This window comes from Phascolarctos cinereus, unplaced genomic scaffold (assembly GCF_003287225.1).
Source record: "Phascolarctos cinereus isolate Bilbo 61053 unplaced genomic scaffold, phaCin_HiC Scaffold_2;HRSCAF=192, whole genome shotgun sequence".
Classification (NCBI taxonomy): domain Eukaryota; kingdom Metazoa; phylum Chordata; class Mammalia; order Diprotodontia; family Phascolarctidae; genus Phascolarctos; species Phascolarctos cinereus.
Genome location: NW_027555625.1, coordinates 9,471,534 through 9,498,216, shown reverse-complemented (window position 1 = coordinate 9,498,216; position 26,683 = coordinate 9,471,534).

Here is a 26,683-nt window from a genome sequence, read left to right as displayed (position 1 = left end):
TTATAGTTTCTTGATTTCTTATAAAGTCATTAGCTTCCATTTTCTCTATTGTATTTTTTTAAAATTTATTGAAACTTTATTTTTGTTTCCATTTGATGAGGAGAGGGCTAAAGGAGAACAGTGCAAAAAAAAAAAAAGATGAGAGCAGAAAATAGGGTAATCTTCTGCTAATGTCAACATCACATTATTCACAAAGAAAAAAAAAACACAGAAACCAGAAAACAAGTCCAGAAAACAAAATCCAGAAACTCACCAGAAGAATAAAAGAGTAAGGAAAAGGATAAATTAATCAAAGACATAGAAACATGGGCAAGTTTTTTAACCTTGAACCCCACATAGCTACCACCTTGGTGCAGATGCTCATGACCTCTCATCTAGATTATTGGCATACAATTATAATTGTTCTCCTGCCTCATGTCTTTCCCAAGTACAGTTTATCCAGTGTATTACTTCATTTTTTTAAACATTGGCCTGACCATTTCACTACCCTACTCAACCAACTCAAATAGCTTTTTGTTATCTCTAATATCGAATAGAAATTCCTCTGTTTAGCTTTTAAAAACCAACTTATCTTTTCAGCCTTGTTGGATAACCTGTAATCCAGCCAAACCAGGCTTCTCTCAGTTAATCTTTCACAACACTTCATTTCACATCTCCATGCCTTTCTACATTCTAATTTTTAAGTATTTTCTTCAGTGAGATTTGGACTTCTTTTTCCATTTGGTTAATTCTACTTTTTAGGGCATTGTATTTTTGGACCTCTTTTGCCATTTGGGTTAGCCTATTTTTTAAGGTGTTATGTTCTTTAGCATTTTTTGGGTCTCCTTTAACAAGCTGTTGACTTGTGTTTCAGGATTTTCTTGCATCACTCTCATTTTTCTTTTTAGTTTTTCCTCTGCTTCTCTTATTTGCTTCTTAAAATCCTTTTTGATCTCTTCCATGGCCTGGAACTGATCCATATTTTTCTTGGAGGCTTTGGATATAGGAGCTTTGACTTTGTTGTCTTATTTTGGTTGTATATTTTGATCTTCTCTGTTATCAAAGAAAGATTCTGTCATCTGATTTTTTGTGAAGTTTGCTCATGTTCCCAGTCAATTACTTAACTTTTAAACTCTTTGTTAATGTAGGGGTCTGCTTCCAGTATGGAGGACCTACTGTCCAAAGCTTTTGCATTTTTGTGAAGTTGTTTTCAGAGATACTTCTGGGGACCTGCAAATTTTCGGTTCTTCCAAGGTGGTAAAATCAAGGGTGAGATGTTTACTCTTTCCTGGACTGTGCTCTGGTCTATGAGTGACCACAAGTACTCTTTTCTGCCTTGGAACTGTGAGGAGGACTGATTCCCTTTCTGCCACCACTACAAGTTCCACCACACCAGGAACTCCTCCTCACCCTAGGTCCACCACCCAAAAATGTGACCCAGGTCCTAGCAGGAACAAAGCAAGAGATTCCTGCCTCACCAGCAGCAAAGAGATCCCTGCAGTCCCCCTCTGATCTGCCATTTGATACCCTCTCTGTCTCTGGGCTGAGAGCTCCAGAAGAACCCACTACCCTGGGGCAGTGTCAGGAATGGGCCTGGGACTGATTTTCTTTCTCCCTGAAGTCACAGACCTTTTCTAATGACCTTCTAAATTGTCTTTGGCTTTTGTGGGTTGAGAAGTCTGGAAACTGCCACAGATTCCCTTAATTAAGTCCCCTAAGACCTGCTCCAGTTTTGCTGAGGCCTGGTCTTTGTTTGCATGGCCAACACTGAACTGTGCTCCTCTCCCAGCCCAGTGCAATAGATCTTTCCAATCAACTATTCAGGTTGTTTTGGGCTGAAAATTTTTTTGCTCCATCTTTTTGTGGGGTCTGTTGCTCTAGAATTTGTTTAGAGCCATGTTTTACAGGTATTTGGAGGGGTTTTGGGGAAAGCTCAAGCAAATTACTGCTTTCACTCTCCCTCTTGGCTCCGCCTCTGTGTGATTGTTTTGTTCATATCCCTTGAGTATTTATCAATTGGAGTTTCATCCCAGGGCACTCCTGGGATGAAGATGCCCTCTGCCAACATAGGTGCATGACTTGCCTGAAAGTTATAGTTTTGGAATGTATCTGGAGCCCTGATATAATGAGTGACTAGTCCAGTCAATTATATATCAGACACAGCACCTGAATTCAGGTGTTCCTGAAATCATCATTCATTCAGTCAAAAAGCAATCACTATGAATTTACTATGTGTCCAACAGTGTGGTAGGCATTGAAGATACAAACACAAAAAGTAAACAGTCCTAGTCTTCAAACAGCTAAAATCTTATCAGTGCTGTTATTTTCTAAATATATAAAACATGCACAAAGCAATCTCTGAAGGGAAGCTCTAGCAGCTAGGAGGGTAAGTACAGACCTGGTATATTGACTCTGCCTCCTGATACTCCTTCCTTCCCCCCAGGGATTGCTGTGTCAGGATCAAATGAGATCATATTCAGTATTTGTTGTATATGTAGGAGTTACCATTACTATTCAGTAAGAGGAATGCAGAAATTCAGAGGAAAGCATCTTAATGCTGAGGAAATTACTTGACAAACAAGGAGATCTTGTTTCAGAAACCCAGTTAGGAAAGGCTTTAGAAAGGTTTAGAAAAAAGAATCATTCTGCTGGGTGTTGACAACAGGAGAAAGTTAAGCGATATTTGAAGGTGCCATTTTATAGTGAATTTTGTGAGGTCACTGGCTCCCTTCATAAGAACATTTCAGGGAAGTTGAGAGAGCACAAGTTAGCCAGAAGGAAGTCCAAGTGAGTGGAGTTGATGATATACATAAGCAGGGGCCACAGCAATTTAAAGAAGTGAAGCAGGAAGGAGGACAGTGATGGCTTGCCTCCTTTTCATAAATCTGGGGCCTGGAAAAAAAAAGCCATCCATATAAATGGAAGTAGCCTCAGTACAGTGATTTCCAATGAAGGGAACACTCTCTAAGACCAAGATCAAAAGGGCTTGTCATGAAATCAATGGTATGGTACATTGACTGGCCACTGATCCCAACTTAGAGATCAAGAAACAAGCTTGAAGAGGCTCAGGGATTCAAATTGACGTCCTTGGGTACCAAACTATGGGCATGCTCCAGCACTCTGAGTTGATTCTCTTAGATCTCTCTTGGTAGATAGGTGGCACAGAGAATAGTGCTGTAGCTGGAGTTGGAAGCCCTAGTTTCAAATTAAATCTCAGACACTTGCAAGCTGCATGACCCTGGACAAGCTTCATCTTCCTCACTTATAAAAAATAGGATATTTTTTAAAGCATTTGCAAACCATAAGGCACTGATATAAATGCTGTCATTACTCTAATGACTTGTAAGACTTGGTTTCTGTTAGTCATATCTCCTGAACTGCACAGAAGATATGATTCATTTTAGGATTATTTTACATTTCTTTTTTTTTTTTTAATTCCTTAGCCCTATGAAGAAACGTAATGGAATGATGGGCATAATGCTGGAGTTGGAGTCAAGGAGAACTGAGCTCAAACCTGCCTCTGTTACTTATTAGGCAGATACTATCATGGGTAAGTTATCAGATTTCAATTCCTTTATACATAAAATAGAGATAATAATACAGTACCCACCTCAAGGCATTATCATAATACATGTATATATGTAAAGATGTATGTAAAAAAACTGTGCAAACTTTAAAGCATTGTAGTGGTCTCAGAAATTATTACTTGTGAAATGATGATGAATGCTAGTGTTGGAGGCAAAGGAGTTCTAACACATGGTGAGTGCGAGGCAGATGCGACATCAAATCAATCAGTAAAGAGCTTTGAAGAATAGGAGTAAATTATGTCATGAGCGACACCATATGATAGAAAGAGAAAATTGATTGGTTAAACACCAAAGGTGACAGAAGGTAGGTATACAGGTAAAGTGCTCTACTGCTCCCTTTGTGACATCAGAAGAAGGTAGAGGAGTCCCCCAGAATTTTGGTTGAGCTACTTGTGGTAGATTTATGGTAGAACAGAACCAAGAATCACACAGAATGGAAAGGTACAGAACACGTGTAATATCCAAGAGCATAGATCCTTTAGAATATTTGAAAAATTTTGAGTATTGCCATTATTATTATAATTAATTGCTTTTACTAAGACTTCCACTATGCTTACTACTCATAGTAGTGTGGTGGATAGAGGCTGGATTTGAGCTCAGGTCCTTCTGACTCCAAAGCCAGTTCTCTATCCACTATGCCATCTAGCTACCCATTCCTTCCCTTTCCCTTCTATATCCTCCTTTTGATCTATTCCTTCACCCTCCCCCCTAAAGATCTGTCCTTTATCTTCTCCCCCCTCACTATCCCCTCAGAATTTTATTTCTCCCTAAATTTAGAAGACTTTCATATTCTAAATGTATATGTACTTTTTTTCCATTTTGAACCCATTACTAATGAAAGTAGGTTTCCAGAATTAACAGTTCCCCTGCCCCACCTAATTTCTCTGTATTGGTTTTTCCTCTTGCACCTTATTTGTATAAGATAATTACTCTTTTAGCTGTTCTTGAAAAGTTTTACTATTTTAAATCATATCATACTCAAGCCAACTCTAATATTTCTTATAAACTAACTAATTACTAATAACGATGTTTGACATAGATTTTACATTTTACATACATTAAAGGTAAGCATTCTACCCCTGTTGACTCCCTTGTCATTAGTCATCAGTATGTACCTTATATTTCTCTAGGCTCTTGTATATCAAATCTTCTATTGAGTTCAGATTTTTTTTTTGCCTTTTTTTTTTAACAAAGTCCTGAAAGTCTAGCAATTTATTAAATGTCCTTTTTTTTTTTTCATTCAGAATTAAATGTAGCTTTGCTGGGTATGAATTTTTCAGCCAGAAGCCCAGTTATTTTGCTCTTTGATCAATACTGTTCCAAGACCTGTGATCTTTAAGTATTGTCATTCTAGGTCTTCTGTGATTCTAATTATGGTACTGCCATATGTATTTTTTTTTACTTGTTGCTAGTAATATTTTGTCCTTGAGCTGGGGGTTTCAGAATTTTACAAGAATATCCCCGTGAATTTTCCTCATAGGATGTCTTTCAGGTGGTTTTTGCTGGATTTCTCTTTTCTGTTTCTACTTTCCCCTCTTCTTGTAATGCTTCAGGACAATTTTCTTAAACTACTTCTTGTATTAGTGTATCAAGTTTCTTTTTTTGATCATAGCTTTCAGGTAGTCCAATTACTCATATGTTCTCCAGATCAGTTTTTTCACATTGTCATCCATTTTTTTCATTCTATATATCAACATCTATCTATCTAAATCTATCTATTTTTATCCATATATATATATATATATATATATATATATATGTATATATATATATACATATATATATATGTATATATATATATATATATATATATATACATACTACATATTTACATGTAAATTTATGTAATTTATTTATCTCCTATTTTTATTTCATTTTCATTTCTTTATCTTCACTGGTTTCCCCTTGGTCAACTCTGATTTTCAAGTAGTCATTTTCTTCCTTAAAATTCTAGATTTCCTTTTCAAATTGGTTGAGTTTTCAAAATTTTCTTGTTTTTCTTGGATTATTCTTATTATTCTTTTTAGTTTTTTCTCAATCTCACTCATTTGATTTTTTTTTAAGTTCTTAAATGAATTCTTTTTGGGTAGATTAACATTTGACATTACTCTTTGGGGTTGAAGAGGGTTTCTTTGCTTCAGTATCCTCCTCTGAAGGTGCATCTCAATTTTCTTTATTCCCATAATAAGCTCTCTGCGGTTGTATTCTTTCTCCTTTGCCTGTGCATTTTTTTGTAATAGCTTTTTTTTTATAATCACCTCTAGTCATGGTGTATGTAGGATGGTGCCTCTGGCATCTGATTTTCTTCAGTTCTCCCCTCCTACCTTGAACTTCAACCAAGACCTCCAGACTCCTGTAAGTGCCCATAGCCAGCATCCTCCCTTCCTCACTGCTTCTGCACTCACTCCACATGTTCTGGTTCCTTCTCACCCTGGCTGTTATTGGCAGCATAGCTCGGTCTCAAGTTCCTTGTCAGAAGTTCCCTAGATATTCCCCAGGCCATATTTCCAGTTCCCAAACTAGTTAACCTAGGGCTTACCACTTGTTTAAGATGTCCCTAACCTGGAGGTGTTTACCCTTCACTGGAGGGACATCTCATCCTGAGATTATTCTTCAGATCTTCTCTGATTTTCCCAGGAATACCTCTATTCTGCCCCAACTATTATTTAACTGCACCTTGTTCAACCAGAGGCTGTATTTTATCTCTTTTTTTCTGGAGGAAAATTTTGAGAGCTTGAAATTTTCTGACCTACTCCACCATCTTTGCAGATTCATCTCTGAAGTCTCCATTTTTAGAGAGAATAAGATTAGCCTTAGTTCCCCTCATGATTCACTCAGGATGATGTTCCCAGGTCAGGTTACTTCATTATCCTCCTCCCTTGATTTTCAGCTTATTTTGTGATTTATCTTCACCATTGAAATGCCATCTACCTGAAGGCAGGGATTGTAAATGTTCTTACATTTGCATCCAAAAATCCTTAGACTAGTGTCTGGTACTTCAGAAGTGCTCAATATTTGTTCAATTTTCTCCTTGCTTCCTTGATCTTCCACTGCAGCTATAGCATCTGTAGCTCGACGTGTGGCCATTTCTCAGATGAGTCTGCTTTGGGGAATGCTATTAGATGTTTGGCTGTTGTTGGTTGGCTGATTTTGAATAAACACAATTAGAGGTGCACAGAAGTAAATGTTTACAATGCCATTATGTCTGTCAATGCATGAAAATAGTAAGGATAGCAAAAAATTCTGACAAGGTCTCAAGAAAAGAAATCTAAGGGGACATACAAGGTGAATAAATGTTATTACTTTTAAAATATTATATGCATTTCCTTTTAATAAACTATATTTCTTCTTTTTTGGTTTATCTATGTTTTTATTTTTTTAACTTTGTTTTCATTTTTGGTGATTAAATTTGCAACAGAATACACATTTTAAAATACAGCAATCGAGCGTTTTTCATAATCCTAGATTATGAGGTCCACTAAAATATGAAATGCTCTTAATCAGCAATCTTCTATTAAGTATCTTCTCTATGACAGTCATTGAGCATTGCACAAGTTGATTCAAAAGAAAAAAAAATAGCCAGTCTCTGATGTCAGTTGGCATTCTACTGGGACAATAAACAAGACAGACCAAGGAGTAAATATGCAACAATTTGATTACAGAAACACGATTAACAACTTGGAGCTGGAGGGTGGAAATATGAGGAGAAGGAAAGTTAAGAATTCATAAAGGATGACATATATGAGCTCGTGTTTAAAGATAAAGAATCTAACAGGTGGAGATGAGAAGAGAATGTAGGGTAGAGGAGATGACAAGCCAAGAGTTACCTGAAAGTGGGGGACAGGAAAAAAAAAAAACTTTAAAGAGTAACTAGATTGGTTTATTTGGGCAAGAATTTAGATTACACAAAAAAGACTAGTAGATAAATATCTAGAAATGACACTTGGAATCATATTGTGAATAAAAAAAAAGTCTTAAACACCAGGCAAAAGGGTTTACATTTTATTTAGAGGCAATAGGGGGCCACCAGATCTTTTGAGTAGTGAATTAATATGCTCAGATAGCTTCTTAGGATCATCAAATCACAAATGTAAACCTGAAGGAGACTTCAGTGGATATGTAGTCCAAGTCCCTCATTTGAGAGATGACAAAACAGAGGCTAGGAAGTGAAAGTGACTTGTCCCATGTCACCCAAGTCATTAGCATCAGAAGTGACATTTGAATCCAGATTAACTGATTCCAGGGCCCTTTTCTTTCCACTCTACCATGATGTGCATACTTATTCCACCTCAAAGTGATATAGATTGATTCCAAAAGACATTTCTAGGCATATTTCAAATTACCCTTATTCATGCAATCCGAATTCTAGCTATTTGTAGAACTTCAGGAGTTCACGCAGCCTAGCAATTCAATATGAATGACTTGTAGCATGTAGTAGAAGCCTAAGAATCAAAAATTAAAAGAAAATACAAGTATAACAACCAATGATTTAAGCAGAAACAAAAGTTTGAATAACAACTACAGCAAAAAAAATAAGGTCTATAAATAAATAACAATTACAACAATACATAACAAAAATACTGATGATGATCTGATCCTAAAATATAGTAGTGTTTTCTTTGTTTTATTTTGGTGTGAGTGTATGTGTGTTTGTGTTTGTGTGTGTCTGCATGTCCGTCTGTCTATCTATATCTTAGATGCGACACTGAAAAGATGTTGGAGCACATCTACAGCAGGGCAACCAGGATGAAAAGAGGACAGAAAACTATATTGAAGGGACTGGATACATTTAAGCAAGAGAAGGGAAGCTATACCAGGCTTACTGCCTTCACAGAGCTGAGGTGTTGTTAGACTGGGTCTGGATTAAACTTGTTTCATCTTGATCACAGCTTTGGGTTGACAGTAAAGGGAAACAAAATTTTGTCTCAATCTCTAAAGCAAAAATTATAGTTTATATCTCTTCTTAGGAACATAGCATGTTACACAATTATTGAGAATGGGGAGGCCTGTGACTGAGTGAATGGGAATAGAATAGATCCTTAGAGGGCAATCTCTCCATGAGTATCACAGGGTGGTCAGAGCTCATCTCTTCCCCTTCCCCTTCAGTGGCTGAAAGACATGTATTGATGATGACTGCTGCTATGAATCAATGAATGAGCAGCAGGACAGTTTCCGTGACATGATTTCTTATTGTCTTCATCTAGGGTCTAGACTCCAGGTTCTAGCTTGTCTCATTTAGTAGAAGGTTCAAAATGGAAAGATTGTCATAACTAATTCGGTTCAGTGAGCTCATTCCCCTTGAGTTTCTAATCTCATTCTTTTTAAAATTAATTTATTTTTAGTTTTCAACAATCACTTCCATAAGCTTTTGAGTTTCAATTTTCTCCCTCTCTCTCTCCACCTCCCTCTGCAAGATGGCATGCAACCTGATATAGGCTCTACATTTGCATTCCCATTAAACATTTTTTTCCACATTAGTCAGTTGTAAAGAAGAGTTAGAACCTATAGGAGGAACCGAAAGAAAAAACAAAACAAAATAGAAGAAAAAAGAGCAAATAGTATTCTAATCTTATTCTTAACTTCACCTTCTCCCCTCCCTTAGGACTATACAGTTGCTATACCAGTATATTCATTGAGTGAATTGAAATCAAAAGATGCACCAGTAAAACTCATGAAGAGTGCTGAGACAATATGGCTAAGGAAGATCTGCCTGATGAATTCTCTAGAGAATGCAGCCATTCCTGTAAAATCTAACATTCTCAATTGTGCTTCTGCCAAGGGAACAGCAATAGCCAGAAGCTGTTTCCAGAGAATAGATATAAGACTCTCCCTTCCCCCACTACCTCATTTCAAAAATGTAAAGTGTAGAAATGAAAGTTTTGCTACATGGTACAGGGAAATCCCCATTCCAACTCCCAAACCTGTAGAGATGCAACCCTTCCTTAGCACGCTACCCAGTGAAACTTGAGTTTCTTTCTGATGCCCATACAATTCCTCTAAGTTTTCCTCTTATCCTAGGGTCCCATGAAATCATTCCACATATTCACTGACCATCCTGAAACACACATGTATTGTTGTTGTTTGTGGGTCACCACAACCTTGCAGCAATATAAATGTCAACAGCTTTGATCCGAGCAATGTCACACATAGTGAGACAGGCAGAAACAGATTCTGAAACAGAGACAGAGAGACAAAGTCACAGAATGCTATATCAACCTCTTTTAAAATTTGCATTTAAATTTCACAGCCAACAATGACCCTCTGAACTGGTTCTTTAGGACAGATGAATCATCATCCTCCCAATTCCTCCTCTCCCTTTTCACTGTTTTGGTGTCTATAGGAAATAAAAAAAAAATGGCTTGCTGTAAACAGATATTACATTAGAACAATTTTGCAAAAGATCTATTAACAAGGATGACCCAGATTAATGGGTTACCCTCCACTTGGAGGCCTTCAGGAGGAGGCTTGATGGTGATTTACTATAGTGTTCTTCCTCAGTTATGAGTTGAACTCCATGACATCTGATGCTCCTAATAACTTTGAGATTCTGTGATTCTATGGAGGAATTCTACTCTTTTGAGAACCTGGAGTCATAGCACTCCACTCTGCTACCTGCATCCAGAATAACTACTTATAACTGAGTTCACACATTCTTCTCCTAATGCCCAGTGTTACTATGAGGATCAATATTTTTCAAGTGGTTAGCACAGTTCCATGCATATAGTAGACTTGTGAAACAATGGAACTGTCACCAAAATGGAAAGCCAAATTATCAAAGAAATGCAGTATCTTCAGGCATTCCTTGCTCACTGTGAAATACAAGGGTCACTAATCCATGAGAAATTCCCAGAACTGTCTGAAAATGGCAGCCAATGCCAGGATAATCAGAGAAGCATTGAACTCTTCTTTCAGTCTTTTTGAGCAAAAATGCAGAAACAGTGGCCCCCTGATGTCTGGCTTTACTAGTCACATTGAAGATTCAAATAGTAGGTACAAAACCTTCTAAACAAACAAATAAACTCTCACATTCTTTTTTGTCCAAATGCATATGTTATTGCATGATTTACGAACTTTTTGGGCATTTTCACTCATGGGATAAGAGTTCAAGGAGATGTGCACATCCACTTAACTGGTATGTGTTCCGTTTTTAGGATTCCAGGAAATTAAGGTGCCTAGATATCTGTATCTAGAAGACAGGCTCCATTCTTTTCAACCCTAGATAGCCTGTTGTTGTAAAGAGTTATGCAGTTTTATACAAAAGAGAGATGATTTGCTTTTGGCACATATGAAAATCTTAAGAATGCTGAACTCAGGCACCTTGGAATATCCTGGTGATGAATAGATGAAATAAAATTTAAAATATCAGTTTGTAAAATGGATTGGGAGCCAAGGATTCCACTCATGTACATTCTTTCTTCATTTACTCTGGCTGCTTCTCCATGCTCAACATCTCCATCCCCCATCCCCCACCAAAGTGAAGGGATTTGTTCTAAACCATCCTCACTTAAGGAAGCTCCACTTCCCCTGAACAAGCTACAACTATCTGACTTTGTCAGGTGGATTTTTCTATCCCCTTTTGCTCAGGCTGGCTAAAGGTAGAACAAAGAAAACATTTAATGGAAGTGAGCAAGCTTGAAATCTGTGGGATGGTGCTTCTTTTCTTGGGAGTGGTCTCAGAATGCTGGCCTTACTGAACTCCCTGTTTGTATTATCCTGCCTGGGTTAGCAATGTCTTTCAAGGAATAATATGGTGCACTTCTAAATCCAATAAGAGATATATGTTTCATTTTGATTACCTAATAGATTCTAGTGAGAAGGAATAAAATGACTAATAAGCTGAATACAGAATATGGAAATAAATCATATTCATATGTGCAGTACAGAAGGGACATACACAACATCAGTACCAAGGCCTTAAAAATATTACTTTCTTCAAGGATCTGTGATTTCATTGGTGTGGCTATTCCCAATTCAGATCACGAGTGAAGTCAAATCTCAGGTCCTGGTTGTTCATGAATGAAAGTGGCCAAAATACATGTTTTTGTTCAAGATTGCAGTGATGAGCTATCCCTAAATAAGGCTGGTACTGTTCAGACAAGAGGTAATGAGTCCTTTACCAGTCCAATACTTAAAGTCATTCAGTTTATATAAAACATATCTAAATTCCTCCTCTACTGGCATGCCATATTTCACTGCATAATCATCGCTACCACATAATTGTCGCACCCCATTGTCTCAGTCCAAAAATTAGTTTATAAACTTTCATTGTGTAATCATCACATGGTATAATTTTGTTTGTCATGTCACTTAGAAGATAAACAGAACAACAATGTATAGACCACTGGCATATGCATATGAATTTATCTCTCATGTATTACAAGCTGTGAGACTAGAATTCTCATCACACACACATTCTCAGTAGATTTCTGAAAGCTGACTTTCATGGTTTGTTTGGAGTGTCGTAGTAATAATGGTATTGTCACACAACCCAATGAAGACCCTTAGGTTTAAGGGGACAAGGTGGGCAGGAGAAGCTTACATTGGTAAGTCATATGATGTGGTTAGACTTGCATCTTCCCAATTTTAATGTATACTCAGGAGTATTCCATGCATCCTAATCTTGCATCAAAGACAGTTCAGTAATAGTTTTTAAGTAACACCAGCACATTTTTAAAAGCTTCACATAATATTTGTACCCCACTTTTTTGCAAAAAAGGGCATAAAATCTGTGATAATTATGTAATGAAATATGGTAGCTTACAAAACCCAATATCCCCAACATGAAGTCCACAAAAGAAAGAACAATAACGTCTTTTGTACTTTCCTCAGATAAGTTAGGAGATGTAGGATAGAGGGTCCAAATGTATCAGGAATGGCAGCTTGGTTGGTTGTGTTCAACTATTTTTCTTTGTTATGAGGGAATACTCGCAAGGTCAATGGGTGACAAGATGGAAGAGCATATAAAAAAAAGATTTAAGTTTAAAAAAGCCATTAACAAAACATCATATTAAAAGAACTTTAAGGGCTTTCGACCAAACAGATAAAGGACTAGACTGTTTATCCAGTTTCCAACACCTCTCAACAGACACGCCCCTTCCCACTCCAAAAAATAAGCACCAGTTACAACAATTACCACTTTATCCACAAGAAAAGAAGCAATGAAACCCAAGAAAGGTTGAATCTTAGGAATCGTGAATGGAGAAGACTACCTACGCACTCAGTCAACACCTCTCCTCTTTCACCTGCCACAGTTGATCATGGCTCACAAATGAACAGGCTCATGGATTTCCATAATGTTTCATACTTGGAAGGAATATGGCCTTTGGACTTACTCCAAGATTCTGTGGCAAGAAAAATGTACCTAAACTCTGCTAGCCTCTTGTAAAGGAAGGTGTGTCATGAGAGGACAGGGCATGCTCTATGTGAGTGCACCTCAGGTTAGATTAGGAAACACCAAGGTAGCAGAAATACTGGCCACACAACTCCCTCTACCCTCTTCTGTAACTGCTAAAAATGACAAACATTGACTATTCTTAGACATATAACTAAAGAACTGGTAGGCTAGGAACAAGGGGACTCATATAAGTGGGGCTTCATTAGGCCTGGAGGAAGTAGACTGATATCCATCTAAACCCAGTTCCATTCCACCCAAAGTTATTTATGGCAGAGCCAAGACAGGTGAAAAAAGGAAGTCCCTGGAATAGGAGTAGGTTGAGACACTTTAATGTCTATCCCAAGGGTTAAACTTGCCATCAAAGGGGAAGGAGTCATAAATTGAGCTACAACTGAACATAAACAGGAAGAAAAGAAACCCAAACTAAAACCACCACAAATGTTAGGAGGAAGAAAATCCAGTTATATATTTAGTGTATAAGCACATGAAACAACAGGTAAGACACTAAAAATCAGATAAGCAGTGACAACTAAAAGACTGCAAATACCTCTAAATAAATCTATCAAGTCAAGTGAAACAGAATCAAGATTTGTTGAAGCAGAGCAATCTGTGGGTTTCCAACAGAATAAGGGGAACACCAAACATTGTATAGATAGTGGCAATGTTTCGGGACTGGGTTTTGACAAGTGGTGGGACAAGGTGATTCTACACTAGAGAATAATGTGAGATTCAATTGCTTACCTTTGGGGATCAGATTGGTAATAGAGGAAGGTGAAGTCAGAGGAGGGGTAATAAGTTTTTAGTGCATTAAAATGACTAAATTTCACTTTCTAATATCAGCTCATATTTATGTAACACTTGCAAGTTACTCCTTGAATGAGTTTAGAGCTACCTTCTTGGTGGTGCGTGAATATCTCACTATTATTGAGATTGCTTATTCACTCTGTGCATTTTTTTAGTAGACCTTAATCTGTAGAACTTCCTCTATTTCTTCTTGCTTTCAGTATAGCTGTGTAACATATTTGCCATCTTGTTTGCTTGCTATTTGTGCAGCTAGGTGGCACAAAAGGTAAAAGTTCCACACCTGGAGTCTAGATAGACCCATTTTTTCTGAGTTCAAATCTGGCCTCAGATACTTATTAGCTGTGGAAGCCTGGACAAATCACCAAACCTTGTTTGCCTCAGTTTCCTCATCTGTAAAATAAGCTGGAGAGAGAAATGTCAAACCACTCCAGTACCTTTGCCAGGAGAACCCCAAATGGGATCATGAGGAGTTGTATACAATTGAAAAATAGCTAAAAATACTTACTTGTTTTTAAGTATCTGTGATCACACACACACACCTGTGTTGTAGGATATTATTTATACATGCATATATACATATAGCTCTGCTTACATATGTGTGTGTGTTTATACACACACAGATATATGTACATATATATATATATATAAACACTAGCATCTTATGAGAGGAGGATAAGCCTTCTGGGACAAGCTTAGAGTTACCCTTTCCCCATTAAGAGAGAACAGTGAGGAAGATTGCTAAAATAATTTAAAAAAAAAACATTTTCCAATATTAGTAATATTAAAGCTACAAGTAGAGATAATTTAATCAAATACCTTTCTCCTGTCTCTGAGGAGAACAGAGGTGCCAGCTTCATGGTTCTCTCATTTGCTCTCTTCCAGGCAGTGATCAAACCTTCCCTTGGAGGAGGGTAAGCAATTTTCCAGAAATATCTAACAACACTTTTCTGTAAGCAAAACTTAGACATCATATGTGAACATGAATAACCTACATGAGCAGTATATTCAAATTAATTTTGTTCAATTTAATCCATTATTCTCACCTGATGAAATCATAGTAATTGAAGCTGTTAGTTCTTTCTCTTACCTTTGTGTAATATGCAAATTTGGTATGGATGCCATCTTAATGCCCTTCTCTCCTTAATCTTAGACCATATGTCATCTCCTACATGTACGTTTTCTAAATTCTCCCTGTTATTAGTTTTCTTTGTTCTCAAATATCCTTGGATTTATCTATGTCTATACATGTGATAGCTCCTAGCAGGATGTAAGCTGTTTGAAAACAGGAACTCTTTTGGTTTTTCCATTAAATCCTCAGTGCCTTATACACACACAATAGTCATTTAATATATATTTAGTCAATTTAACTGAATTAACAAAAATTTATGTCTTCATTCAAATCATTTGTATAAATATGGAAGCCCATCATCCCTGAGATGCTTCACAGGAAATTGGTTTTCATATTGATACTGACTTATCAACATCACTTTGAGTCCAGGCATTCTTCGATTTTAAAATGTGTAGATGTATACCATCACTCACAGAGGAAAAATATATAGCATTTAAAGAATCTTTCTTCCATTGACTCTTAGATGTGATTCTTCCATCTTTTTTCACAAGTGTAACACATGGAATTGCATTCCATGCTTTGCTGAAATTCTGTCATCCATATCTCTGAAATCCCTTTATATTCCTATCTAGTTTTCCTGTAAGACAAGGAAATGACTTTAGTCTAGCCTGGAGTGCTCTTGATAAAGCCATGCAGCATCTCTGCGCATACTGCTACCCTTTCTAAATTCACACAAATCATCCTTTATTTAAAGGAGCTAGAATGTTTTTTTTAGGAAAAGAATTCATGGTTCTCAGTCTATATCATACAGACTCCAACCTTTCTTCTCTTAAAATGTTCATTTGGAGCATTTGCTTAATGCTGGCCATGACCATTGATAAAATGGCCTGGCATTGAATAAGGTTGATAGAATTGTCCTTTGGCAATTGGGAAATAGGTCTTTCTCAAAAGTTATTTAATAGAAAACCAAAGGCCATCCTAAGCCTTTGGCTACCTAGATTCAGCTATGGAAGGGAAGGAGAAATAAGTGTTCCTTTTCCATTTGGGGCTTCATTTATTATTGTTGGGAAAAGAAATAAGCTGTCTTTGGGGAGACAAACTGGTCAAGTGTACGAGTCAGGTCAACAAGTCTAGTATTTTGCTGATATTAAATGCTGTGTTATGGTTTCACAATGTCAAATATGAATTGGAATCATTCATTTTGAAATGGGACTTCAAATCAACTTTAAATAACTGCCATGCAATAACATTTTCTGTTCTATCTTTTTTCTTCCATACTAACAAAATCCTGCTTATCCTTGAAGACTCAATTTATGTGGACTGCCCCTTCCCTACCAAGACTTTATAACACAATGATTTTTTTTGATTTGAATTTCTTTATAAATGATTATCTTTACCACTTAGCTTTTGACTTTTACTACTGGTTTTCTTTGTCTTGACATAATAACAAGTAAAACTGACACAGTGCTTTAAGGATTTCAAGGAATTTTCCATACATTAATTCATTTGATCTTCACCACAAGCTTGAGTTCAGCATTATTATTATCACGATTATTATTTTACAGATGTGAAGGCTAAGATTGAGTGAGGTTAAATTATCCATCCAGGTCACACAACCAGCAAGTGTCTGAGGTGGGATGCAAACTCACATATTCCACACTCCAAGTTCATCTCTCTTTCCGCCATGCAGCCTAGTTTTCTGACCTTGATCTACTAAGAATTCCAGCCAGTCCACACTATCGATATTTTATGATATTTCCTTCCTCCTCCAACTTCCATGCAATCAATAACTATTCCAAGGTTCTTATGAGGATCATAGAATCATAGATTTAGAGATGAAAAGGACCTTGAAAGTTACCAAATTCATGACCTTCATTCTACAGTTGAAGAAACTGAAGCACAGGGAGCTTAAGATTTCAGCTCTGGTCGCAAAACTAATACTTGTCTGAGTCAAGATTTGAGCCCAGTCCTCTATTCCAGTAGCCTTGAGCTCTATTCCAGAGCCTCAAGTCCAGTATTATAGCTCTTATTTTCACTCACTCCCCTCTCCAAGACATACTCATCATGCTGCCAGAGTGATTTTCCTAAAGCAGAGATTTGATAATGTTAATATTCTACTCATCAAACTCCAGTGGCTCCCCATTGTGTCCAGATACAATAGAAACATCTCTGTTCAGCTTTGGAAACCCTTCAAAATCAGGCCCCATCTTTACAATCTGATACACATCATTCCCTTTCTCACAGTTCACAGTCTAGCCATAAAGGCTTTCTTATTTTTCTTTACACATGAGACTTCATCTTCCAGCTCATCCTCTGAATTGGCTGCCCTCCAAGTCTAGAATGAACTCTCAATCACCTGTACTTTTCAGAATGCCTTGTTTCCTCCCAAACTGTGCTTCACGAAGGCACTACCTTCATGAAGTCTTTCCAGATTCCCTAATTGCTAGTGAGTGCCCCATAAAAACATTACCTCATATTTATTTTACATACTTTTATACCCATACCTTCAAACACCCCTGGTAAAAATTCAAGAATCTTTAAGTCAGAGACTATTTTCTTTTCTTACATCTCTAGTGTTTACTATAATTTGTAGCACAAAGTAGGCGCAAAAAAAATGACTACCATTTAACTGATACTACAAGGTTTGCAAAGCATTGTATACATTCTGTACATTAGAACCCTTCTATGTTCTTATTGAATGATGTATAGCTCTGAAAAAAATAAAGATGTCAACTATGATTTTAAATAACATTTATGGTAAGAGGTACTTTCTTGGGCATTTTCATTTGACCCCTAACAAAAACAATTTGCTATCATCCTCGCTTCATAGCGAAGGAAAGTGAGGCCAAAAAAAAAAAAAAAGGTTAACATTATGAAGTAATAAGTGGCAATACTGGGGCTTGAAGCCAAATCTCCTTTCTCCTAGAGCAACCTACTTTCTGCGACTCCATATCTGAATTACGGTTTTTAAGGTTATCATTGAAAAAAAAAATAATTGCTTAAAATCTATTTCAGTAGTGTTCATCCACATTGTTCTGAGTCACAGAGAACATGAGTCCCCATCTCCTGTATTTGCTCTAAGTGAATTTGCAATGATTGAGTTTTCAATGTTGGAGAGATCAACATGAAATAATGTTCCTCCTCAAATCAAAACTTCTGAGACATTAGAGATTGGGTTGATAATCATATGATTGATCAGAAAATAAAAGAAACAATAAATGAATTATAAGCTGAGAGCAAGAATTGTTTGATGAAGTATAAGTCTTAGGTGAAAAAATCAGACCATTAGTGATGGAGGATGAATGCTATTGGAAGGATTAAGTTCCATGACGTCAGTAAAAAGACATCTCAAATTTACCCATCATGCAGGAATTCTGCACCCTAAAATTATCAGTTCTCTATAATAAATAGCATTTTTTCAATGTGGGTTCTCTGGAATCATGGATGGTTATGATACTGATCACAGTTCTTTTTATCTTTCAAGGTAATTGGTTTTTAGAGTGTTGTTATTGCATAAACTGTTCCCCTAGTTTTGTTGATTTACTTTTAATAATAAAATTCCTCAAAATTGTTCATTTGTATAATATTGATTTTATAGCACAAAAAGTTTTCTTGATACTGCTCACTTTACTATGCATTGGTTCATATGTCTTTCACTGTATTTCCTCATTACCTCTGGCACAATTGTATTGTATCACATGTATAAACTATACCTTATTCATCCATTCCTGAATTGATGGAGTTACCCTTAAGTTCTAGGTTTTGATACCATAAAAAGAGTTACTACAAATATTTGCATATCTTTAATATTTTCAACCAATAAGTCTCATTTTAAACAAAATGTGTAAACAAAATTGAAACTGAATGGGTCTTTAATCACAAGAATACAATTCAGGGCAATAAGTTAAATTCATTAAGTAACTACCATGTGCTAGGCAATGTGTTAAGCAATGAGGATTCAAAGGCAAAACCAAACAAACAAATACAGTCCTTGCTCTCAGGAAGCCATAAAAATTTTGAAGAAAAAGATAATGATTCCAAGAAGTTTTAAATAAGCAAAAAAGTATAGGTAAAAAGTACAGCTCAGAATGCTGAAAGACTTTGTAGGTATGAAACTTGATATTTGAAAAGACTGTGGAGTGTAAACCAGAAGAGTAGAGATGGGAAAATTGCACTGTTTTGAAAAAATAAAGATAGAGAGATGAATTTCACTAACTATAGACATTGACATTGCTCTCTGGCAAAAATCTAGAATGGATTATTAAACAGATGATTTATAAGCACTCAGAAAAGGAAGCAGTGATAACTGGAAGTCAGCATGGGTTCATTAATTCATGGCAAACTAATTTACTTTCAATTCTGTCTTTTTTCTTCATTTCTCTTTTTGATAGGGCATTAGACTGACACATTAGGAAATGTAACCATAATAAATCTAAATTTCAGTCAGGCATTTGACAATATATCTTATTAAAACCATGTCAATAATATGTAGAGATGTAGATTCCATGATGGTCCAGTTAGATAGATTCATGGCAGGCTTATTCAGCGTACACTAAAAAATATAAATTATTGGGTCAGCTTATCCATGTAGGAGGAATATAGTGATATATCCCTGAGTTCCTGGGTTATCCCTATTCTATTTGACATTTTGTCTCATATCAACGACATATACGAAGGTAGTGAAATTACGTTTATTAAATTCTGAGGCAAAAAGAAGACTGGCCAAGACTGCTTTTTAAATATTTGATGACATGTCTGGAGGAAAGGAAAAGCCAACATGGCCAAGAAGTAGAAAACAGTGCAGTGAGCTCCTCTGCAAATATATCATTTAAATAGATCTAGAAAATGAACCAGAGTTAATCTGATGGGAAGATACAGAAAAAGTCAGTGATTTGGCATAAGGATATTATCATAGGAAGACAGAGATATTTGTGGACACTGGGGATAAGAATGGACTAGAAACACATCAAGGAGATCCTATTTTCCAAGTCGGTCCCATATCCATGGAGAGCCCCCTCAATTCCATACTAAAACATTCCCAAGATAAAAGAGTGGTCTGTCAGCTCTGCTGCCCATTACTCAGTTCTGAGTTACAGATTCAAACCTTACTAAGAAAGAGACTTGTACACAAAGGAAACCTTCCCAGGTTGGCAGGCCCAGGGTGGTATCCTGAGAAATGTATACACCCAGAAATGAACAACAGCGGCAGAGGTACAGCTCAGACCTCTGGTGGAGAATAGGATATCAGTTTTAGCATTTACCCCAACCTGCAGAGTAATAACCAAGACAGGAATCCCAGACCAAAGAAGAGCCTACAATTCTGCCACTCCAAAGCAACAGAGCTTTTCAGTAGTCTATTCCTGCTCATGCCCAAACCTTAGTCATGAACTTCCAGAGCTCAAATCAGGCTTCAGTTAGATTTGGCCTTGGAGCAGGTGACTTTGGGATCATTGAAACCATGTCCCTGAGAGGCAGGGAAAAATCCCATCATACCTGAAGAAAGCAGCCATGGAACCATCACAGACCTTCTCTCCAGAAATGCCACAGAATTCAGCCCTAACATCATATCCAAAGTCAAGAAGTAGGTTGGAAGAATGACAAATTAAAAAAAATAATAATAATTCCAGTATAGTTATTTTGGTGTCCGGGAAGCTCAAGACACAAACCGAGAAGAGGAAAATTTATCCAAAATATTAATAAGCAGTACCTCAGAAAGAACATAACATGGGCAAAAATTCATCTAGAATTCCTGGAAGAAATAAAGCAAGATTTGTAAAAGTATCAAATGTATGTAAATTAATTGAGGTAAAAAAAGTGAAAAGAAGTGAGAATTATGTGGAAAATAGGGAATTAACAGCTTCTCTCAAGAGAAAGAGAAAATGCTAAAAACTCCCTGAAAATTAGAATAGAATAGATCAAATGAATCCAATGACTTCATCAGACAAAAATAAATGTTAAAGCCAAGTCAAAAACCAAAAGAAAAAATGTAATGTATTACATAGCTAAAGCAAATGGACTAGAAAACATATTGAGGAGAGAAAATTTGAGGGTTATGGGACTATCTGAATGTCACAATCAAAAAAAGGAGCCTAGATATCACATTTTAAGAAATCTTAAAAAGAAAACTGCCATTCCGTCTTACAACTAGAGGGCAAAGTGGAAATAGAAACAAGTTACCTCCTGAAAGAAACCACTGAGTTAAAACTCCTAGGGACAACATAGCTAAATTGAAATTACCCTATCAAAGAAAAAAAAATACTTCAAGTACCCAGAAAAAAAGAATTCAAGTGCTAAGGAGCCACAGTCAGTATCACCCATGATTTAGCAGCCACATAACACCTAGTTAAGCCAGTAGATAGGGTGCCCGGCCTGAGGTCAGGAAAACATATCTTCCTGAGTTCAAATCTGGCCTCATCTATAAAAGGAATTGGGGAAGGACATGCCAAACCATTCCACTACCTTTTCCCAGAAAAGCCTAAATAAGTTATGAAGAGTTAAATTGGACTGAAAATGACTGAACAACAATAAAAACAACTATTTAAGAACAGACAATTTGTAATATCACATCCCTTAAAGGATATGGAATTAAATCCACAAATCATATGCCTGCAAATGTCATAGGGAGGAAATATGGACATTTACCAAAAGAGGTTGTCTAAGAATTCTGAATAAAAAAAAAATAGAGCTGCATAGAAACTTTAAAATAGCACACACAGAAGTGATGAGAAACATAAAAAGGTAGAACACAAAGGACTAAATGAAGATAAAATGCTTACATTCAAATATGGGGAGATGGTATATGTGTCCCCTTGGAACCTTGTCATCCTCAGGGGTTACAGAAGAAGTACAATGAGACAAGTCCTAGGAGTAGTTCTGTCATGTCTTGATGATATTATGGGGGAAAATGGAAGGAGAGGGTAATAGGAACACAGTGGGTTTAGGTGGGGGAGAATGTTCAGTGCCCCGCACTTGGACTATTTTAATAGACTGCTGGAGTTTTTGCCTCCTCATGTTTCTCCCAACTCTAATTCATAATCTATTGATTTTGTGGCTCATTTTTTTTAAAGCACAGATCTAACCATATCACTCTACTGAATGATTTCTTTGGTGCTCTATTGCCTCCAGGATCAATACAGAATAATTTGGTTGGTACTGAAATACCTTCATATCCCAGCCCCTTTCATAATTTTTCAGTCTTCTTCTCCCTTATTTTTTACCACCTACTCTTTGAACCAGCAACACTGACCTTCTGGCTGATCTATGAACAAAGACACTCCATCTCTTGACTGCAGTCATTTTCTCTGTCTGACTCCCTTGCTTGGAATGCTCTCCCTCCTCCACCTCATCTACAGACCTTCCTGCTTCCCTTTATGTTCCAACTAAAATACCTTTCACTATGAGCTTTACCCAAACCCTCTTAATAATAATTATTTCCTATTTATCTCATATGCACAGTATTCTGTATATATGTGTTCACACGTTATCTCCCACTAGATTGTAAGCACCTGAACGGCATGCTCTGTCTTTTGTATCTTTTTGTAACCCCAGCTCTCAGCACAGTATCAGGTACATACTGAATACTTAATAAAAGTTTAATGACTTCTTGTCATCTGTGTAAACTTGGACCTTACTCTCATATCAACTGGTCAAAAGAAGGAAGACTACTTAGACACACAGAGTGAGGCAGAGACATATATTTCACTCAACATCTAAATAGCAGGGAAAAGAGAGGAGGGGGCAGAGAAATTAGATGAAAGATAAATTGAGAGAGACATTAGTTCTAAGCAAAACAACCCTGAAGGGGGTTCACAATTATTTACAGATCTTTTGAGATAGCAAAGAAAAGGAATCAAAGGGGTTGCCTCAATTGGAGGAATGTCTGAAAGAGGTGTAGTAAGTAAATATGATGAAATACTATTGTGCTGAGCTCTTATCATTGGATAACAGTGACAAATGCTATGACTTCCTGATAGAAGAAATGAAGGACTCAGGATGCAGATGGAGACAAATACATCATATCATTGACTATGCCAGGACAAGCCTTAGCCTTGGCTCAATCCCAGTATTCATATCCCTTGCACCTACTCACATGGGGTTGAAAGAAGGTGCAGAATATCACAGAACTGTTTTGACTGTGTACACTACAAATTTATGGTATATAGGCTCAAGTAGGCCCTCACCTTATCTGGGTTTAGCAGCACACTCTCTACAATGGCTTTCCTAAACCTTGACATTCTTCCTCAAACATCCCATGGATCACCCTGCCCCCATTCTCCCAGCTGACAACTTTACCTCGTAGTTTACAGAAAATATTGACATCATGCTCTGTGAGTGTGCTCTTTTCCCCTCTTCCTCATCTCCTCTTATGCTGATGCCTTCTGCCACTTTTTCCTCCTTCATTGATATTTCACAAGATGAAGTAGCCTTGCTAACTACTAAGTTTAAATCCTATACTTGTTCAATGGATCCCTTTCCATGCCATCTTCTTCAATAGATTGCCCCCTTTTTCATCTTCACTCTTTCACTTACTTTCAATCTCTCCCTCTCTACTGGTTCCTTTTCTACAAGCTGTATGCATACTTGTCTCTGCTTTATTTAAAACAAATAAAAACACCCTGACTTGATCTTTTCACCCCTGCAACCAGCGTCCCATTTCTCATCTGCTTTTTTTTAACTAAACTCCTCTAAAAGTCTGTCTGCAGTAGGTACCTGCACGTTCTGTCCTCTTACTTTCTTCTTAGCCTCTTACAATGTGTCAGACTGTGGAAGATCAGAACAATATGAGCTTGGAAGGCTCTACCACAGGTTGGGCAAAAATAGTCCATATGAACATTTGGAGTGGAGATACTTCTAAATGTGTGCATCTCATGTTTCTTTTGAGCTCCTACAATTCTTTGCTCATAGAGCACAGTGCTTTCTTTCGGTATGACATGCTCAGTGGGCCTGTGGCAGTGTCTCCAATGTATCACAATCAATTCCAAAGTTCTTCAGAGAGACCTGAAGATTTTCTCGTGATGCTTCTTCTAACCTCAGTGTGAGCACTTCCCTTGTGTGAGTCCTCCATAAAATAGTCTTTCAGGCAAACCTACAATTGGCATTGAACTAACATGGCTGGCCCATTGTAGTTGTGCTCTCTGTGGTAGAATTTGAATGCTTGACAATTCAGGTCAAGAAAGGGCCTTGGTGTCTGCTACCTACTCATTCCAGGTGATCTTTATGATCTTCCTAAGATAATTCAAATGGAATTGGTTCAATTTTTTGGCATAGCTATAGTAGACTCTCCAGGTTTCACAGGCATGCAACAATGAGGTCACCCCAATGGCTCTGTAGATCTTCAATTTGGTAGGCAGCCTAACACTTCTTCTATCCCACACTTTTCTTTGCAGCCTTCCAAACACTGAGCTAGCTCTGGCAATGCACATATCAACTTCATTTTCTATGTGTACATCCCTGGAAAAGAAACTGGCAAAGTAAGTGAACTTATCAACAGCAATCAAAATCTCTCCATTTGCTGCAACCAGTGATTCCACTTATAGAAGATGCAGTGATGGTTGGTGAAACACCTGCTTTCTTGGTGTTGTCAGGCTAAAATTAGCATAACTGGCAGAGAATTGATTTATACTCTGTTTCATCTCAACCTCAGAGTCTGCATTGAGCATGCAATCATCTGTAAACAAAAAGTTACACTTCAATTTTCTCTCCATCTTAGTCTTTGCTTGTAGCTTTTTCAAGTTAAATAATTTACCACCTATGCAGTAGCTGAACTTGATGTCATTTTCATCCTCATTGAAGGCATCTGACAACATTGCTGAAAACATGATGCTGAAAAGCACAGGAGAAAGTAAATAGCCCTGCTTCATTCTACTGGTGACTAGGAAAACATGAAAGTATCCATTACTCAGAACCCATGCAAGGATGTCATCGTGAAACTGACATGCAATCCTGATGAACTTGTCTGGGAAACCCAATTTTGCCATGATCTTCCACAAGCTGTCATGACTGACAGTATCAGAGGCCTTGGTCAAGTTGACATACATTGTATATAGACCCCTATTCTTCTCCTGGCATTTCCCATGGGGTTGTTGAGCACCAAACACCATATTGACTGTCCCTTGGCCCTTTCTGAGGCACTTTCCTCCAACAACTGGCAGTTGCGTTGTCCTAATCCTGTTATTTACTCTTTTGGGAGGCACACAAGCTTGTCAATTAGATTAGTTTTGATTGTGAAACCTATGCCAGTTTTATGGCACTGCCCATCATGGCAACCACTCCAGAAAAAAACATATCCAGTTCCAACTTTGGTAAACTGGCCCTCAGCCTTATTTCACTTCAGGCTGCTATTTGGATAAAATATATACAGAAGTCTCTCAAAACAAGATCTGTTTACCTTTCAGATCTACTGTATTTTTGTTGTCTCTAAGTATGTGCACATTTCATATTCCAATGGTGGGTGGACTCATCTTTGCAAAAGATTTTGTCCTTTTTTCCATATTTCAACGATAGGTGAGGATCCCAGCCTGCTGTGGTAAGCAGGCTAGGGTTAGATTAGGTGATGCAGAGAATTTTTAAGACACTTTTTTTAGCCCCTCCCTTACACCAGAGATAAGAAGTATGGTCTTTAAATAGGCTACTCAGAGAACCAAGGCTTTGTGAAATCCCACTGCTGCCTTAGTCTAGTGAGAAGACAACTCTATGACATGGACCACCTGTGTGCAGGGTTGTGACTGCAGCTCCCACTGTATCTGCACCCATTTTTTTTCATCCCTTGCCTATTAGCGCAGGGCTTTGAGGTATGTAAAAATCATTAAATGGTATGGGTGGTATCTTTCAAATTGCTTATAAGCTGGATTTAAGTGAGGTACAGTTGCATGAAGTCTTCAAGCTCATTCTCTTTTCCAGAGTCATTGGATTTCAGTGGCAAACACAAAAGTCAAGATGACTGCTGATGGCTGGGATGCAATGAATGACCTTGGTGTCTTCTATGTCTAACAAAACTCTAACCACTCCACAACACCTGCTTCAGCCTCCTTCATGGCTGTCGGAACCAACTGTTCTCATCTGCTCATTCTGCCAGTGTGTCTACAAATGCTTAAGATAGACATCCTCTTAACTCATCAAAGGGTTGGAGACCCCTTAGTCACCCTCAACTTCTTTTAGCTCCATCCCCTGAAATGGTTTACCAAGGTGTGACCACCGGGTGTATTACAGCTTTTTGGAGCCACACTTGAGAGTTGGATCTATAAGATGAACACCAAACTTGGAAAGCAGCCCTGAAAGGGGTTTGGCAGCCCTTACACTAGAGACACTAATCTTTTATGAATATCTGTTTACCATCCCTCTCCAAAGTTACTAATGATCTAGTTGCCAAATCCAAGGCCTTTTCTCAGTCCTCATGCTCCTTGACCTCTCTGCAGCCTTTGACACAGTTGATCCTTCTCTCCTCCTTAACATTCTCTTCTTTCTAGGTTTTGGATCACCACCCTCTCCTGGTTTTCTTCCTACCTATCAGACCACTCTTTCTCTCTCCTTTGCTGTATACTCTTCAAGATCATGCCCTATAACCATAGATTTAGCTCAGAGTTTTGTTCTAGGTTGTCACCTTTCCATCTATACTTCTTCATTTGGTCTTCTCATCAGCTTTCAAGGATTTAAGTGTCACATTTTTTTTCACTAATACTCAAATCTATCTTTCCTGCCCCAGTCTGTCTGTTGACCTAAAATTTAATATTTCCAAATACCTTTTAGAGATCTCAAACTGGATACCAAATAGACATCTTAAAATCAATATCTCCAAGACATAACTCATTATCTTTTCCGCTAAACCCTCCCTCCCTCCCTTCCCTAATGTAC